The sequence below is a fragment of the Antechinus flavipes genome, chromosome 5 (assembly GCF_016432865.1).
Source record: "Antechinus flavipes isolate AdamAnt ecotype Samford, QLD, Australia chromosome 5, AdamAnt_v2, whole genome shotgun sequence".
NCBI lineage: Eukaryota > Metazoa > Chordata > Mammalia > Dasyuromorphia > Dasyuridae > Antechinus > Antechinus flavipes.
Window position 1 is genome coordinate 10162633 of NC_067402.1, and position 17429 is coordinate 10180061.

Genomic DNA, 17429 nt, shown 5'->3' on the forward strand with positions numbered 1-17429 from the left:
TAACTCCAAATTTATCCCTTATAACACACCAGACATTTGGTATCTCAGGCATGAAAAAAAAATGGAGAAGAGCCACTAGATTTCACCAAATGATCAAACTACTGTGAAAGAAAAATTTGTAGGATCACTGGTTTACTTCTGACTGTGATTCTGCTATTCAGTATTATATTTTTAAAAGTTGGTAAACTTTTAGATATTTTCCTAATCTCCTGGAAGTTCAAGTGAAACAGTGACTTAAGCCTTTAATTCAAGGTGAATTAAATTTTCTTCAATTTTCAGTATTTTTGTTTGTTTGTTTGTTTTTAATATTTGGTCAGTTGTGTTTCCTAAGGAATTAATTTCATCAGTAGATATTTTTGCTATCAATTGTATTTTTAAGTACTTGTTTTCCTTTACTTTTACTTTTACTTCTACTTTCTTTCCCTGTTGACTCTCTTTTGCATACCTCCCATTTTTTCCCCAATTTTCCTTCCATCTCTTATTTGTCTTTTAAAGTTTTTTTTATGAACTTTTCCAAGAAGCTTCTTTAGACTTGAGACCAATTCATATTGTTCTTTGGGATTTCTCATGTAGACAGTTTGCCCTCATATGGGTTGCTGTTTTGGTCTTTCCTATCACCATAGTGCCTTTCTATGGTTACCATTCTTTTGTTTCTTGCTCATTGTTTCTTTCCTTCCTTCCCTCCTTCCTTCCCTTCCTCCCTTTTTTATTCCTTCTTCTTCCTTTCTTCTTTCCTCCCTCCTTTATCTCTCTTTCTCTCCCTCCCTCCCTTCCTTCCTCCCTTCCTTTCTTCTTTTCTTCCTTCCTTCATTTCCTATTTTGTAATTTTTATAGTTGAGCTTTGTTCCTGGGGTAAAAGAGCTGCTGTCTCAAACTTCTTGTGCCACTCTGAGCCTGGGTTTTAAGCATAGGAGTCCCTTGTGTTTAGTATCTTGCCCATAGCAGAGGGTACCTCTACCTGCTCTCTCCAGGCAACACCCTGGTTTCCTGAGCTGACAATTTTCTTTCTTGCTGGAACTAGAGCCTGTCCCACTGATCTGCTCTGCTACTGAGCCAGGAGAGTTAGAATTGCTAATCTGCTATGATTAAGACCCTCTCATTGGCTTTGCCAGATACCATCTGAGCTGATCTGAACACCCCTTTCATTCCGGTGAAAATAACCTTTTTTGGAATCCTTCCAATCTATCTTGAACTGAAGATCAGTTTCATTCCATCAAACTCTGTTCATGGTTTTTGAGGGAAACTGAAAAAGCTCAAGCAGCTTCCTGGCTTCACTCCACCATCTTGGCTCTGTCCCTGGAACTCCCACTTAGCCTTTAATTTAATAAAAATTCAAATTCAAATGTACCTGCAAGAACACAGAGCAGAACCATATAGATGATGATGGTTTTCATGTGGAAATACTCATGATGATTCACTGAACTCATTCAGTTTCTGAAAATATCTACTATGACCAAAGGAAGAGAATTATTGTTTTCTATCTTTTAAATGCCTGGTTAAGTGTGTGTTTCTTCCAATATGAAACAAAACAAACTTAGAAATATAAATTATTCAATTCAATGCATGGATATTAAATATTAACTTGGTGTTAGGTTCTGGGTGCTAGGGTGCACTGGGGATTCAAATGCATAAATAAAATCAGTCCCTACCCTCAAAAAAACTTCCAGTGTACTGGAAAGACTTTTGGTGCCATAGGAACTTTGATATGGCCACCTGCCAACTCATGGCTACTATGGAGGGTACCATAAGGATGAAGGTCATAAGAGAAAGATATGGACAACATTTATCTAAAGATAAAGGGGGAGAACCCCTATATTTAAGAAAATATGATGTCCATTGCCTTGACCTGTCCTGGAGGTATTACAAGGGCTTTTAGTGACCTGGGTCTTAGGGATGAGAAGTTTAAGTAAATATATGTCATAGTTTCAGAGTCCAACTTGCTTTGTCTTTTCTGTTGTGATTCTGGTTAATAAAAAAATATACTATTACAGAAAGCCAAAAAAATTAGAACCTCAAACCCCAAACCTTAAGAGATATAAACAAATGGAACCCATTAATAATCACTTGAGCAATGGACAATTTGTCCAGGGACTGAGCTTTTCTGATCAATGGTGAGTATAAACTTGACCTAACCCACTTTATTTAGTTGACCTAAAACATCCGTGGCATTCATTCATCTGTCCACCAGCACTGTTATCTCTTTGTTTAACCAAATCTAAACCCCGTATTCCACTCCTCTTATGCACTTTATCTTCATATTAGAATGTAAACTACTCAAGAACAGAGATTATTTTTTTGTGTTTATAACCCTGGCACCCAGCGGGAGTGTCTGACACTTAACAGGCACTTAATAAATATTTGTTTATACCTTCATTTATTATACTCCCTGACCTATTTGACAATTCAGCTGAACAATTTAGGAAGGGAGGAAGGGAAAGCAATAAGTATTTGTACAGCTCCTCTAATAAGTCAGGCACTGTGCTGAACATTTTTACAAATATTATCTCATTTGATCATTACCCCAACTTTTAAAGGTAGTTGCACCTAATATACTTAATTTTACAGGTGAGAAGATTGAACTTAAGTGACTTGTTTAGGGTACCACAGCTAAGCTCTTAAGTCAAATTTGAATGCAATACTTTCTTTTTGGAAGCTTCATACTCTAATGAGCTCCACCAGTTTAGTCTTAGAGATCTGGGCAAATTGATGACAAAGTGGAAAGAGTATTGTCCCTGGAGTGAGGACCTGAGTTCAAATCCAGTCACAGATACTTAATACTTCCTAGCTGCATGATCCTGGGCATCTTAATCCCAATTGCCTTAAAAATGCAATTAAAATCTTAGGCAGTTACTTGGGAGCACTGAATGTTTAAATGGCTTGCCCAGGTTAATCTAGCCAATATGTTTTGAGGTGGGACTTGAACCTAGATCATTCTGTCTTTAAAATGATATAAGCTATATACCAAACAGAAAAGATGCTGCTGATGATATTCATTTGGCTAAATGTATTTTTTTCCTTTTATATCACAATTCAGAAGCAATTATGCTAAGGACCACTTTCACTGACAACCAGGTTCCTGGAGCTTTACTCTGCTCATCTTCACTATGAGTTCTATGAGAAATTAGAGGATTATCCTTCTCAAGCTACAGTCTACAATCTCCATCATTGTGTTTTCCAACATGATTATTTTTGGATTCTCAATTATACAATCAGTTTTTTTTTTTTAAGAGAAGAGTAAGAAACTGCAGTAAGAGCAGGTGTTACAAAGCATCCCTGACAACAATGGGGGACACACTCTCCCATAAATCCATTCTTAATGGGAACACGTGGCAAAGGCCTGTTAGCAATGGCTGTTACTCCTGGCTGTTACAAGGCATTTTCTCTGTTTTGTGAACTGTTCAAATAGTTCTTTTTCGACATAATGTATCTTTGCTGATCTCTTTGTGCAGCTGTGAAGCTGTGTCCAAACTGTCTCTTGAAGTAGACATTGATAACAGCTATACCAAGGATGCTGCTGAGACATCACTGCAAAGATGGCAAAAGTTCACATGATCTTCCTTGATTCAAGACTGAAGTCTGAAGTGCTCATCTCCTTCATTTCCAACTGAGTGTTCTCCCTCCCCCCTTTTGTCTCTGTCTCTTTGTGTCTTTACCTCTGTGTGTCTCTGTCTTTCTCTGTCTCTGTTTCTGTCTTTGATTTATTCTCTCTCTTTCCCTCTTGCTCTCTCTCTCTCTCTCTCTCTCATTTCACTGTACCCATATGGTTCTGTCTCTGTGTGTCTTCGTCTCTCTCTGTTGTCTCTATCTCTGTCTCTCTGGCTCTGGCTCTGGTTCTCTGGCTCTCTCTGCCTCTCTATCTCTGTCTTTCTGTGCATCTCTCTCATCTTTCTCTTTCCTCTGTCTCTGTGAGTTTCTACCTCTGTTTCTGTCTCTGTCTCTTTCTCTCTTTTCCTTTTTCTTTCACTCTCTCTCATATCACTATCTGTGTATCTCTGCCTCTGTGTGTTTGTCTCTCTGTGTGTCTCTTTCCATGTGTGTCTTTGTCTGTCTCTTTTTTCTCTCTCTCATTCTCTCTCATCTCACTCTCTCTGTGTGTCTCTGCCTGTCTATCTCTCTCTGTGTGTCTCTGTTTCTCTCTGTCTCTGTCACTCTTCTCTCTCTTTCTCTCTCTGTCTCTCACATCTATCTCTCTCTCTCTGTTTCCTGACAACTGCCAGACACTCATTCAATTCAGACAAGTTGGAGGGTGTTTGTCAGATATATTGAGGAAGGGATTCATAATCATGTCTACATCAAATTACATGCTTCTCAAGCCCTTTAGACCTAAAAGATTCTAAGATTCTGTGATCCTCAACAAGAAAACAATGATTTTTTTGTTTTGTTTTGTTTTCCTCAGGGTAACCTAGTTCCATTGGGAGAAAAGTGCACAATCCCCACTAATGTAACTCAAAGCAACCATGTAGCCAATGGAGTACCCAATGTTTCTAGGTGGCCCTTTAGAAGAATTCCTCTTACATTCATCTCCAGCCCTTCTTGCTCTAGCAGCGCTCCCCTCACTAAGGTAGCTAGAACCCTCCCTTTCGTATTACTTCTCAATTACATCAAAATACATGTATATGCACACACATATATTGCATTACATTATTTTGTAATTATATATGATTTTATATACAATATATATACAATTTATATACAATATATATACAAATATTTTATATATACACATAGATGAACAATATGTAACATGGTATTATATATACATGAGTACCCTATATAGTATATAGTGTTTATATACTACATACTATATATAGTATATATATATATATATAAATACATAGTAAATAGTTTATATAGAACATAGAGCATATAAACATATTTTATATACATCATATACACATATGTGAATATATGTTATGCTATATGAATATTTGTGTTAATATAAAACATTTACTTATATGCAATACATTTATGTGTACATACACCCATGCATATACACATACACATATGTACATATATGTGTATATATTTATATCTATATTGATGGCATATCTCCATTAGAATGTCAGCTCCTTGAAGTCAGGGACCATGTTTTAGTCTTTCATCCTATCTCTAGTGCTATGTCCAATGCCTGACACATAGTAAGCATTTAATAATTTCTTGTTGACAGACTGATCAACACATTAATGCACTTTTCATGGAGCTTTGAATTAGTCCAAATCTTCTGGCTATGTCTTTGGACTTATATGAGACATGGAACTAAACCATCATTAGTCTTTGACATATCTATCCATTTATTGGCCACATGCCCACAAAGAAATCAAAGAGAGAAAGGTCTTATATCAAAATCCATAATGATCCTAGGAAAGCGATAATGAGACAAATTCATTTTCTTGATGACGGAGAACAAGACAACAGGATGGGACCCACTGCAGGATGTTATCATAAAGCAGTTGTTCTTGCCTGATTGTTTTCCTTTGTTATCATGGAAGATTCAGTTTCTATGGGAGATAGGAAATGGGAGAGAAATATTTCCATACCTGATTATAATGCCCCCCCCCCCAAAAAAAAAGGCATCAAAAATTTATTTTCAAAAATAAACAAACTTTTTGCCATGAGGCAGACTTAAAAGTCCTGGCAACTTCCTTCCTATGTACAAATTTCTAAATTTACTTTATTTTGAGCTTTTAAATGAAAAATGAGTGAGCAGGGATGTCTGGATGAGTGTATGTGACAAAAGTATCCATCATAATCTCTTCCTTAGTAGTTTTGAATATTGTGAATCTCCTTTTATTTGTCAAAATGGCAACATTTTCTCTTTTGACAAAATCTCTGTGTTGGAGATCCTCACTCATCTAAAAACAAGGATAGAAAGGTCAACTCTAGATCAAAGTTGTCATTGTTGTGGTCTCGGCTCACTCACCAATCATCCATATTTCACACAGTTGCTTTATCTACAGATGGGATATGAATATCATTGAATATTGCAACTATTATCAGATCCAGTTAAAGTTCTGGTTGGTTTTTTGTTAGTTTGTGGGTTTTTTTTTAATTTAGTTATATAAGGATGAGAGACCAGAGAAAAAATAAATCTTACCACTCCGTGCCACCCATATGAAGTGATAATATACTGTTTGGCATATATTTGTCAGGTGTGAATATATCTTGGAAAGAAAATTTGGGCTTGTATCCATGTCTTCAAGTACTGAGGGAAGAAGAATCAAAAGTCTACTATTTTCACAATTTCCCCTTGTAGTCCTTGTCTATCAACAATCACTGTCTTTTTTCATCTCAAAGTTTTTGGCAAATTGAATTTTTCCTCAACTGCAATGAGGAATAATATATACATATCTAGAAATAATATCTACATATCTAGATATCTATATCTATATTTACACATATATTCTCTCTCCTATTCCAATCCTATAATGGAAAAATATTTTGCAAATTCTAAGTTGATAGAGAAGTGTAAGCTGGGAGTTATTATAGCTGTTTGTTGTTATCATTATCATCAGCGTTGTTGTTCTAGTGCAGAGTATTAGTTGTGGAAAGATTCCCTGTAGATGGTGATACGAGAGATAAAAGAGATATAGCCAATGATCTGGACCTAGTTGGGGAGCAGGATGGCAAGATAGTAGAATTCTTTTGGAGAAGCATAAAACTCTATTATTGCTCATCTTTTCAATTCTAACAATAGCAGTGTCAGAATTTTTCATGATATAATAAACACCTTTGTCTTGAAGAACTAAAGACAAACAGAAAATGGAGAGAGGAAGGGGGTGGTGTGGATGATCTGCAATAGGGAATCAATGAGAAGTTCTAAAGAAGAAACAAAGAGAAAAGGATATCATTAGGTAAATGTATGGTTGAAAGTGAAGATTGCTGGTTATTAAGCAAAATCGTGTAATAAGAGAAGAACAAAGTGCATTTTACTACCCCTAAGATTGGAGGAAATGGGAAGGCAGGTCCAGAGAACAATTACAGAAGTTCCATTGAGGAACCTGGGACAAAAGTTTCCCAAGATAGACAAGCATGGGTGAGTTTCAATTTGCCTCATCTGTAAGGAATTCTCCAATTGATGATCTCACACATCCTTTTGAGAATTGTCATGATGATAGTCATCATTCATCTTCCAACTCAACATAGGGCCAGAAGATTCTCCTCATAAAATTGCTTTATTCCTAAAATGGGGGCCACGAGAGCAGTTGAGATGCCTCTTCAAGTCTCAGAGATCCTTTTTCTTACCCCCACGGGTCCAAGAAATAAGCAGATTATCTCCAAATTAAAACACTCACCAGATGCTTCTCCTGAGAACAGACACCACAGTTTACATAGGATGTTGTTTTTTCCTAATTACAATATTTACAGTCTGTGTCCAATTTGACATTTGAATTGGGAACTCCTAGCAATAAAACTAGCTCCAGAGAACATGCCAGACATCAGAATAAGATCATGGAGCCCAGTTGATCTAATTTGAAGGCGTCCTGGGATTATCTAGCTCACATGTCAACATAAAGGAGGAAAAAGCCCCTTATAATATTATGTTGAGTTTTCTCTTAGTCCAAGGCAAGGTTTCTGAGCTCCTGGCTAGACTTCTTGCCCATAGTTATTTTGTATTATGTAGCAACCACTGAAGCTGGAATATCATATTACATTGTCTTAGATTACTCGTGTCATATACTATAATATTATATTACATCATATTGTTATATATTCAATTATTAACTGTCTTATTCATGGTCATTCTCATTCCCAGAGCTATAGCTATGAATCTGGTATCTAGTGAAAATGTTGTAGAGAGATGGGATAACAAAGGACAGTTGGGTAATATGGATCTAAGTAGTAATGTCACAGCTAAGTGGTACTTATCTTCAGGAAGAGGACAGAATAATATTGGGGAAGCAGATGAGACGTTAGGGTACATTCGTGGCAGAGAAAGCAGGGGAGAGCTGATATACTTATGGTGCCTCTTTACAGGGTGTTGACAAGAAACCAAAGGATGGCCCGTGATAAGGACATGTGTCCTCTCCATATTGGGGCTCTGAAACACAATCCTCTTTGTGTCTAGCCCAGAAATAGTTTGGGGAACTTCAGCAAAATGAGATTTCAAAAAGTCCCCCAATGAAAGGCTTAGGAGAGACCTCGGTGGTCATCTAATTCAATACATAAAGAAAAAGAATAGTGATGATAGCAAGAATAATATAAAAATGATAGTGAACATTTATACTATAGTTTTGCAAAACACTTTATGAATATCATCATATTGATCTCACAATTCTACGTAGTAAGTACTATATTATTATCCTCATTTTGGAGATTCAACTTAACACTCTAGCCTGGTGAAATCCTTTTCTCTCCTGATTCTGTCATTTGATTTGTTAACTAGATCTACCAGCTTTCTGGTTTTGCACGTTTTATGACCATGATCTTTGTGATTTTTATTCAAGCCATTTCCAAATGTATTAAATGGCACAAGGACAAGCACAGATGCCTGGGATGCTCTCTTGGAGACTTCTTGCTTGCAATATTGACATTGAATCCTTAACTCTGTGAGCCTGGATATGAAAGAGTTCTGAGTATAATTAGCCTTGAAAAATTCTAGGAAAAACTATATCCACAATATCCCCCAGTTTATTTGTTAATAGGTTAGTAAAATTTCAACTCAATTTAATTTTAAAAAATAAAAATTATTTTAATAATAATGGTATTTATTTACAACTTTATGGTTTTTAAGGCACTTTTAAAATTTTACTTTGTTTCATCCTCAAAACAACCTTTTGAAGTAAATGCTATTATTATGCCTCATTTTATAAATGAGGAAATAAGCATGGAAGGGTTGTTATTTCCCCAGCATCCCACAATTCAGATAGCTGGATTTGTACTCTAGTCTTCCCACCTGCAGATTTAATGTTCTAACTACTACTACAGTCATCTCTATGTCTAGTCATTTCTCCACTAACATAGAAAGCCAAGATTCGGGATAAGGACTTTTGGAGTTCCTAAAGTCAAATTATGAATGCCCCTGTGGGCAACATGGGACTGACTCTCTCCACTTAATTAAAATGTCCATGGACAAAACCCAAAGCAGACAGAAATTATATCCAATGAAAAAGTTATGGTGAGAGATAAAGCTGCAAGGATCTAGAATTTCAACACTATGGCCATGACTTCTCCTGATGGAGAATTGCTCCCTTATAGACAATTTGGGAGGGTTCTGTGACCAGAGACAAAAGTCATCATCCAGTCTCCAAGCCTTTGCTGAGGAGCTTCTTAGACTTGTCTTAGAACAATATGACATAGGGCAAAATCCAAGCCAAATGTGAAGTCTTTTGAAACTACCAGACCTGAAGCAGAAGGTCATCATCCAACTCAACTCCCTTATTTTACAAATGAGGGAATGGACCCTCAAGGGATTTAAGTCACCCAACTGAAATTGGACAGATAGTAATCAGTGTCAGAGAAATGGCCAGAGCATCTATTCCCATCAAATCATTTCTTTTTCTAGAACTCAAAATCATGACCTTTTGTGAAAAGGATCGTTTAGTGAGGTAAAAGTTGAGAGGTAGAAATAGTCAATAAACATTTATTAGGCATCTAGTGTGTGCCTATTTTAGACGCAGCTAGGTAGCTAGCTAGCTGGGCCTAGAGTCAGAAGAACCAGCTCAAATTCAGCCTCAAACTCTTACTAGGTCTGTGACCCTGGGCAAGTCATTTACTCCTATTTGCCTCAGTTTCCTCATTTATAAAATTATCTGGAGAAGGAAATTGCAAACAACTTTGGTACCTTTGAGAAAAACCTCAAACGGGATCATGCAGAGTTGGATAAAACTCAACAAAGCTAGATGTTTTCTCAGGTTCTTTTAGTTTCAGAACCCAAATTGGTACAGAACGGTGCTCTTCCCTATCCCATTCTATGGATGAAAGTTATTCTTCTCTGAGGCCTCTGGCCTTTGCTCATGACATACTGGTGACCAAACCTGAAGGACACCTCATGTGGCCTCTAGTGACTTTTCTTTGACGTTTTTGTTAGATTGGGTGAGAACCAGATGCAAAGCAAGAGTTAGAGAAGGGACTTCAGTGGGAGAGAGAGAAGACCCAGGCAGGAAAGGCTGGGCTGAGGTGCACAAGAGATAGCTCAATGTGCCCAGAAATAACAGCAGCACATGAACAGACCAAGATGTCATTGAGCACTGGGAGATGAAGGCTCTAAATGTTAAAGCAAAAATCAATCAATCCTAGTGGGAAAAGAGCCAGCCTGGCAGGTGGGAAGCAGGTCAGTCCCAAGCACAAGAAACAGCAGCTTTGGAATGCTTTTGTTGATATTTACTAGCTTATTCCATGGACAAGTGTAATGGGCTGAGGCTTGAGTTGATGCACTGAGGTCCCAAGCACATGAGGCTAAATAGTAATTGGACCATACTCTATTAATATATAAGCTTGGAGAAAGAATGGCCCCCACCCACTCTTTGTGCAAGTCCTGATGTGTTGTATAGGAAATGACGATTTTGGTGGGTGGAGGCAGGGGAGTGGAAAAGGAAGGGGAGGAGAGACTTTTGGGATTGCCATTGCCACGGTTGGCTCAGCTCACATCTCTCTCTGTTAGCTGATTTGTTTCTCTTCTTCTTTTTGCTTTTGCTGCTTTCGACAACTTTTTCTGTTTGTTAAGTGTCTGAGGCTGGATTTGAACTCAGGTCCTCTTGACTTCAAGGCTGGTGCTCTATCCACTGAGCGACACTTAACAATTGCCCACTTGACCATGGGCAAGTCACTTAACCCCAACTGCCACAGCAAAAAAAAAGCACAGCAAAAAGAAGAAGAGAAACAAACAGAAAGGTCGTCGCAATGGCAATCCCAAAAGTCTCTCCTCCCCTTAAGCCTTCCTTTTCCACTCCCCTGCCTCCACCCACCAAAATCATCATTTCCTATACAACACATCAGGACTTGCACAAAGAGTGGGTGGGGGCATTCTTTCTCCAAGCTTATATATTAATAGAGTATGGTCCAATTACTATTTAGCCTCATGTGCTTGGGACCTCAGTGCATCAACTCAAGCCTCAGCCCATTACAGACAAGTGTATGTCCCTTGTGTCCTGAAGGATCATCAGCTCCTTGAGGGAAGAACTGCTTCATGTTTGTCTTTTGATGAAACCCCAGTGTATATTAAGTACTTAATGAACAGTTGTTGATTGATTGATTACTTTATCTCCATGAGCCCCATTTTCCTCATCTGTTAAATGATATAACCCATTTTCCTAAAAGGATAGCTCTGAGAATCAGTTGAGATACATGCTTTGGTTATGAGCTAAAAAAAAAAGACTGAACTCATCAGCTTTTTTCTCCTTTTTCTCCCCTTGGTTTCCTCTTCTACATCTATCTCTCTTCCTGCTCTTACCCTTTTTTCCTTCTCTTTGGGCCTCACTTTTCTCCTCTGTAAAATCAGGAGGTCAGGCTATTAACGTCAAAGATCACCTTCCACTCTGAAATAATGGATCCTATGAATTCTCTGCCCTTTCTATTCCATCTCCTCACTTCTATTCTCTTTTTTCCTATGACTTCACTCATGTGGAAATGATACTATTTCTAGGATACCATTCACAACTCATTTATAAAAGCATTAGAGAATCTGCTAGAATATTGAGAGGTTTAGTTACAGTGACTGGCTCAAGATCACACAGATGGTGCTGTCTGGAGCAGGATGTGGAAGCCAATCTTTTTAGGCCCTTTTAGGTACAGAGCTAGAACTGGGGTGTCTTTTCTCCTCCCAAACTGTCAATATTGAATATAAAAGTATTTCATGGAGACATGAGTACCATAACCTAATATTAGATATCAGGCCACAGTGTCAGGAAAAGTGGATGCCATGAAACTGATTTAAAAAAAACTGATTGACTCTGTATACCTAGAGTCAGTCAATGGATATATATTAAGAACCTACTATGTGACGGGGACTCTGAGCTCCACTTTTACCTTTCTTTGTACCCCAAGAACTCAGCTTGATGTCTGGCACGTAATAATTATTTGATTAAGATTTGATCGTTCCAATGGATCAATTTGCCTGGAAAATTCTAATGCATTGTTGCAAATGAATGTCTTCCCTCATATGACTATGTCTTCTCTTCCTTGCCACAGGCACCTGCTATCATGCAGGCTTTGGTTCATATTGTTAAATGAATATTTTTCCTGTTGAAAATAAATGTTACCACATGTCCCTGAGAAGAGAGGTGACACTCTTGTGTTTTTACCCTGAACGCAGGTAGCTTGTGGAACTACTATCTGTCCTTAGCACAAACTCCCAAGATTCTCACAGGAAGAATGAATATTTCAGTGACTTGTGCTCCCTTCAGTGGGGACAGGGTCTTGACCACCTAATATGAAAATATATTGTTCAGTTTCCTCCCAATATCAATACTCAGTATCACATTTGGGTCTTGTAAGTGCTCCCATATGTTTGAAAAATAATTAAATTTTTACTGACATTTTGGCCTACCTCCTAAAGATGAATATCCTTCAGCTGCTAAACATTTGATAGCCTTGAAGTGGGTAGGAGGAGAGAAGGTTTTTTTTTTTTTCTTTTTTTTTTTCCTTTGGGGGAATAAAAATGGTTGTTTACTCTTTTAAAAAAAAAGTATTGTTTACTCTTTTAAAAATACTTTAAAAATACCTAAATCTTTTGTTCCTGTCTTCAGATATTGAGAGAAAAAAAAAATGCCTTTTAAAGAAAAGCCTTCTACCTTGTCTTAGTGAGACAATCCTGTCTACCAGGCAGAGTACTTGCTTAAAGGATCAAGTTTTCATCCAGGCAATTAGCTTTATTTCAATAATGACAATTGGTGATTATAGTAATAAAAACAATAACAATAATAGGGGAAAAAAGGAATGAATTCAGATCTGTTTCTAACACATTCTAGCTTGGTGATCTAGGAGAAGACACAACTTCCAACTGACCCCCCAAAACTCTTTAATTTATAAAGGAGTTACACAATAATAACAATGTCATATGATGAACAACCATGAGTGACTTAGCTCTTCTAAGCAAATGCCCTCTACCTCCACACCTGACTGAGTTTGAATACAGATTGAAGCAGACTTATTCCCACTTTATTTTTTTGTGAAGTTTTTTTAATCTGTCTTCTTTCATTATTAACATGGAAATATATTCTGCATGACTGCCTATGTATGACCTATGTAAATTCTTACTGTCTGGTATGGAGAGAGGAAGGGAGAGAGAAATTTTAGAACTCAAAATTTTAACAAAAAAAATGAATGTTCAAAATTATTTTTACATTTAATTGGGAAAAATAAAATATTTGCAATATTTATTGAGGAATAGATCTATAAATGTAGTCATTTCTATGTAAACAACTAGGTAGCAGAATGTATTGAGTATCATCCCTGAAATCTGGAACAGCTGAGTATAAATGTTGCCTGATTTATCATCTGTAAAATGGGAACATTAAAAGAACTTTCTTTACAGGATTGTTTTAAAGATTAAGTAAGATTAAAAAAAAAAAAGTACTGTGTTCTGCAAAGGCCAAACTGCTATACAATAGTTAGCTATTGTTTGTTCATTGCAAAGATCCTGTATTTACTGCAACCCAAAATCCCAGGATACTCTAGGTATATAGACAATTTTATTCATTTGTAAAAATAACAACAACAACAACAAACAATTTAGATGTTCAATAGCCCAACAAAATAATAATAGCAGCAATCATGGGTCAGTTTATAAAGAAACATATATGAATATATACACATATATCCTCATACATATACAATTTGCAAAGCAGTTTCCACCTAATCTTATTATTTCACAATGACCCATTAAAGCAGATGCTATTAGCCTCATTTCACAAATTAGGAAATTAAGGATGAAAGTGCTTAAGTGACCAACTACTGACTTTCTAAAGAGGAATCCTAAACCCAGAACTTTCTGACTCCAAGTTCTGGGTTCCAGTCATTATATCCATTACCTTATTCAAGTACTAACATTGTAGCATATTATCACCATTGCAAACAATAATTATAATAGATATTAATGTAATACTTCAAATTTTGCAGTGCATGGTATGTCCTTTGTCTCATTCCATCACCATAGTAGCCCTGTAGGGACCTGAGGTTTTGCTGCTGTTGTTCAGTCATTTCAGTCATGTCCGACTCTTCATTTCCCCATTTGGGATTTTCTGGCAAAGATAGTAAAGTGGTTTGTGATTTTCTTCTTCACTCATTTTATAGACAAGGAACTGAAAGCAAACAGGGGGTAGATGAGGAGAAAAGGAGCTTGGATATAGAAATGGGATTTTGGAGATGAAGAATTAAAAAACCTGGAACCAGGATTTAAAAACCCATATTAAACTTCCGAAACATTCTGTCTTTTCAACCCTTGCTGAATGCAGAGGATTCATGTGAGTCCAGAAGCTTCCTGTGCCCATGAATGACTGGCAGCCAGGAGCCCAGTTTCAACGTAGTTAGCTCCCGTCCTTGATCATCACTGCCGAACTCAACCTTCCTTTAAAGAGTTCTAGTTTTTCAAAGAAGTACCCAAGATAAATGTTACCCTCCAACCCCAACCGCTACCACTGTAGAGAGGGAATAAGGATGAAAATCTCTTTGAGAAGGAAACTTTGCCTTGGGGAGGAAACCAAAGGCATCTCATAAATTCATATGTGGAAGACTTTCAAATGTTCTCTGTAATGTCTGTCTAGCTTGAGCAAGGACTGACCTAAACCCTGAAAACCTGCTTTGCTCTTATCAACTCAATCTGACTAGCTCACTTTCCTTTTCCTGTCACTGTCAAAGTGTCCATAGTTCTAACTACCTTTGTCCCAATGTCAAACCTATGAGACCTTCGGATCTCACCAGTTTCATTCAGAGCATCGAGCACTTAGATTCTGGGACCATTTTTTCAGAAACACAAATACCCTACAACTCTGCAACCAAAGCATCCTAGACTGGTAGGGAGGTTTGAAAGTGTGAGAGGATCCAGAGCGCCCAAAGATTTTGTTTGTACAGATCCCAAAGGTGAGGTCAATTATGCTTACGTGAGCTTTTGTCCCCTATTAGCTGGTTCATAACACATAAATTGTTGTCCCGAGATATACTCTTTCTCTTCCCCTGAGGAAGAAGAGGTGGAATGGTCTTCCCCTGGGGACCATTTGAAGGCTTGATAATGGTACAAGAAAAGGAAAAAAAAAATACATTTTAATTTCTTTTGAATCTCCCTGATCACTTGGAGATGAGGAAAGGGAAGAGAAAAATGAATAGGCACAGGACAGAATGGAACTGGGAATCAAGGCATTACCTGGGAATCAGATATAGTTTTATGTGTGTCTCTGTTATATATATATATATGTATATATGTATATGTGTATATATGTATGTGTGCATATATACATACATATATAATTAGATATAGTTTTCTGTGTGTCTCTGTTATATATATATATATGTGTGTATATATATATATAGAGAGAGAGAGAGAGAATATGTGTGCATTTATATGTGATGAATGTCTTTGCATGTGTATATTTCTGTGTGTGTGTATATATATATATACATATATATATATATATATATATAGAGAGAGAGAGAGAGAGAGAGGGAATATGTGTGCATTTATATGTGATGAATGTCTTTGCATGTGTATATTTCTGTGTGTGTGTGTATATATATATATATATATATATATATATATATATATATCTTTTGGATAGGATGTGTATATGTTTTGGATTTTGTACTGTCTCTATGAATACATGTACATGCATATGTTTGCATATGTATGGTATGAATATTATTAATTGTGAGGGAGTCTCTGTTTTTGATATGTGTATGTCTGATGTATGTGCATATATATTATGTACATATATAGTACAAGTATGTGAGAATGCGATGTGCATGTATACATATGTGTATATGTGTATAGATATATATATCCCTATATATATAAATCAGCCTGGATATGGAGTGTGTGTGTATATACACAAACATACAAACTTCATACTCATGCATATCGATAGATGGATAGAGGTATAGACACAAGTATAAATAAATAGATTAGATATTGATGTAGATGTCAATGTAGATTATAGATGGATAAAAGTAGAAATAACTGATTAAATGATTTGCCCAGGGTCATAGTGCTAGAAATTATCCGAGACCATATTTAATGCAGATTGTCCTGACTACAGGCCACCTGGCTGCCTCTAGTTATAGATGAAGATACAGATAGAGATAGACATAGGAATGGCTTTAGAGATATACATATATTGTATGGGGTTTGTCTGCATATATGAATGTATTTGTGCATCTTTATGGATGATGATTCTTTTCTTCTACTCTCTATACAGTTTGTAGCTAACTGATTCTTTACAAGTTGTCTCCCCCAGCAGAATGATAGATCCCTGAGATCAGGGGACTGGATTTTTGCCTTCCCTGAATACTTCTGCACTTAGCTGCAACCCTAGGCTTGTAGCAAGTCCTTAACAATTGCTTATTGACTTAATTTGCATATGTATGGTGTAGTGCATACCCAGAGGTAAATGAATGTGTATTTATTTGTGCATGTTTGTAGAAGTTGCATGGATCTGGAAACGGAGTCGCATGCATGCATTATTGAGTGTACAAGTGGATTTCTCTAGGTGTGTGCAATCACGGGCTCCCACTCCCAACCCAGAAAGGCCTTTGGCATCTGAAGTGTCAATAAGGAGCCCTTCACCATAAAAGCTTTCACAAGAGACAACTGCCTGGAGATCTGGTCTGCACAACCCCCAGTCCACAGATCAAAGAACTGCTGCTCAATCCACAAACAGAGTTTCCCTAAGGAAGCCCCTTAAGTCAGGAGATGCTCTCAGCTTCAGGGAAAGGGATCTGAAGCACACACACCCTGAAGTCTGGGTTGTCCATCCCCTGGGCCTGAACAAGAACTGCCCTTCCTAGGAGGAGAAGCCAGCCAGAATTTTCTGAATGGAAGGAGAGGTTTGGAGGTGCACAGGAAGCCATGGGGCTGCCCAGTGCTCCAGGACAGCAGAAGGTGCCCTAGAGCCCAGTCCCAGTAGCCACAGGATGAAGAATCTAGGACGGGAGACCCCAATCCACAAAGTGCAAGCAGAGCAGAGAGAGCCTAGGGTGTGGGGGGGGGGAGGGAGAGGGGCATTCCAGCTTCTCTTTATCTTTAGAAAATATAGAGTTCTTTAGTCTCAAATTTTCGAGACTAAATAAGGTTTAGGGATACGATTTGAGTACCCCTAGAGGTCACCGAGATAGACAAGGAGCTGATTCTCCTTTCCAATATGAAGTGAAGGAAGAGCCTGAGGAATTATCTCACAGGCGCAGGACTGGGGCGCCACGATCTTGGCCCAGTTGCTTCTTGAGCCTCGTTGATTGGATGGCTGGGGATTAGGGGGACTGGAAGCTCGACACCTTGGCTAAATTTC